Source organism: Adiantum capillus-veneris, chromosome 24 (assembly GCF_014529385.1).
Source record: "Adiantum capillus-veneris isolate H3 chromosome 24, ASM1452938v2, whole genome shotgun sequence".
Lineage (NCBI taxonomy): Eukaryota > Viridiplantae > Streptophyta > Polypodiopsida > Polypodiales > Pteridaceae > Adiantum > Adiantum capillus-veneris.
The window spans coordinates 75,269,885-75,272,898 of NC_140954.1; the positions used below are offsets into that span (position 1 = coordinate 75,269,885).

The following is a 3,014-nucleotide window of genomic DNA, read 5'->3' on the forward strand; positions in this document are numbered from 1 at the left end:
CTCTCTCTCTCTCTCTCTCTCACACACACACACACACACACACACACACATACACACACAGTCACACAGTAACACATGACCCAAATACAATCATGCATTTGCATACACACATAGACACTAATACACTTGTTGTAGTACACACACAAATATACTTGTATACACACACATAAACACAAAATACATGACTCAAATATAATCATGCATACTCACACACAAACACAATTACAATCATGCATTTGCATACACACACATAAACACAAATACACTTGTTGTAATACACACACACATTGACATACACAAACACATAGAAGTGCAAAGCTATAGATATACATATGTCGAAGTGGTCTTGTATTTTTCCCTTTCCATGAGCATTGTGGTGCTGCACGGAAGCAAGTATGGAATGGGATTTTTTTTTTGGCATTTTACGCCGTTATGTTACAAAAATTTTGGTGTTTCTATTCGAATTTTGTTGCTAAGAATACTTTTGTTGTTTATTGATTACAGTTGATAGAGATTATGGTTCGTACACCATCTACGTGTGGCAAGGCAAGTATCTCTCAAAGTAAGTTCAACTATACTAAGCTGTTTGTGGTCTTGTTTTTTATTTGTCAACTCAATATACTAAGCTAGTTGTGGTATTATTGTTTTTTTCTTATAGGAGTAGGATACACATTAAGGTCTGGCAATACAGGACATACGTCCCATGTACAATCTTCCATTGCTTCTCCAATGTCCATCAAAAGGAGGATATATTGGGTGATGTGCATGAAGAAGAGGAGCTCATATATATTCATGCTACACAAGGTGGAGAGGTGGCCCAAAGCGTATCTGAAGAAACGACAATTGTTGCTAAACCTATCGATCATCCTACAATGTATGGAAAGGATGTTCATGGTTGCATACTGGAGGAGATTTTAGAGGGTTTTAATGTAAAGAGAGGTAGGGAACCTCCTTGCATTCCTCTTTGAGCGGGAGAAGGCATTAGAGTGGTGGGTCCGGGCACTGAGGGCTTAGTGAAAAGGTTTGAGATGTCTCAGATAAAGTGTGCTTGGAGCTCCATTTCTTGTGTCATTTAAGAAGCTTGGCCATGATCAAGATTATGTTTCCGAGTTAGACAAAGAAGAATGGGGGCCTATTTGGCAAGAAATTAGTGATAATTTTGATAATTACCTTCTGCTTGAGTGGGAATACTTAAGGAGAAAAAAAAATTATTGTTTGGGATGGCAACTACCGCTTAAAAACTTGGGTGCGCTTGATAAAAATGTGTTTAAGTGATTTTTTCCCGTTTAATATAAGGCTGTATTGTCTCACACTGTGCTATCTTATTTTCCCTTTTGTTGTTGTAGAATTTTCAATGATCAGGTGGAGACATTATTCTGTCAAGTGTCAATTTGTCAATGTTGATAGAAGTGCCAAGGGAGAGATTATGCTAGCTCTGCGCTCTCAAAATGAGTAGGCTCATTTCTTTTTTTTAAAGATATTACTATTACTATGTACATGTCATTTTCTTTAAAGATATTACTATTACTATGTACATGTCATTTTCTTTCTCTTTTCCTTGCCAAATCCTTATGTGTTTGTCACTTTGTGGGTTAGGATTAGTAGAACCACTATGAGCACAAAATTTGTCAGGAGATCTTCTTGTTTAAAAAACTAGTTGTGGCAAGCAAGGATTCTCTAATGAAAGACTTTTTCCAAGATTGTATTCAATGGATAGAGGTAGAGCTTGCTTGCGAGAAGAAGACATTTAAAGGAAGTTGGTACAATACTCCTGCTCTTTTATTGGCAATGCTCATATGGAAGGTATACTTTTTAACCGCAAAGTATACTTTTTATGTAATTTCTAATGCTAGGTATAAATTTGTAAAATCTTACTTTTTTTTCTACTTGCTCTTCAAAAGGAAGAGTTTGACATGTCTCTTAACAAAGAAATGCAAGAGATCAATGATCCATCTATTTCAATGCCAGAAAAGGAAATGGTTTCTCAAGGAAGAGTTGAAAAATATTCAAAGAAAGTGCTTATAAGGTAAACACTTTCTCTTCTTACCATTCATGTTTGAATTTCTACAAAACTGTAAGTTGACAAGGATTGGATTTCGTTTGGTGCAAATGCATGGCCATTGCCAACCCCACCAATGGCCAAGGCTTCTTCTCTTTGTTACTTACCTTCAAGTGGGTAAGAGAAAAGGACCAAGTGGGCCTTACAAGAGACAAGGTCCACTATTTGGCAACTTCTAAAATATCCGGAGAGGTAATAATCCTTGGCCCAAAAATGCGCATGAAATCATCAAATGAATCAATGCATTTATGGGTTGCTTATTGTCTTCTTTATAGGAAAGAGGAAATAGTGCACTCTTTGATGCATTGCCATGTAATGATGTTACTTCTGAGCATTATATTAGTGCCATGAAATTTAGAATGTATCTGCGTAAAGAATGGTATTGGGAAAGTATCTTGAAGCAATGCTTAAGGATCAAAGGGAAAATTATTGATGAACTGCCAAAGGGTTTTGAAGCATGGTTTCATCATTGATTGAGGGAGCACATTGATAAAGCTTTTATGGGGCTTTCGAGGAAGCTCAACACAAAAGAGTCAGATGAAAAAATCCCAGAGCTCATGGAATCTTCAAGGAGAGTTTTATTCAGGTAATAGAATTGATATCTTTATGGTTGATATTTTGTTTTGCACTTAGAGTTTGTATAATAAATAATTCACTTATAGGTAAAGGAGCTCAAAGAAAGTTAAATGCATTTTATGTAGATGGCTAATTCAATTTTATGATCAAACTTTGTTGGAAAAGCTGCCAGATTTTGTTGAAAGTTGGAGGGACCTCTCTTCTAAGGAGAGTACATATCCTCTATGGATGAGAGATCATGGGTTGCTTGCTTAGGAACTTGAGTATTGCTTTTGGTGGCTATATTACGCTTGAAGCACCTACCCACGCGACGAAGGAAACTTATATAAAGGTCATTTTTTTGCATTTAAAAAAAGCACAAAATTGTTAAAGTGCTCAT

At 36.2% G+C, this 3,014-nt stretch overlaps 1 pseudogene; it reads left to right on the plus strand.

The window, feature by feature from the left end:
• The first annotated feature begins 872 nt into the window (after positions 1-872).
• On the plus strand, positions 873-2,410 carry LOC147426600 (uncharacterized; annotated as a pseudogene).
• Positions 2,411-3,014: the final 604 nt, after the last annotated feature.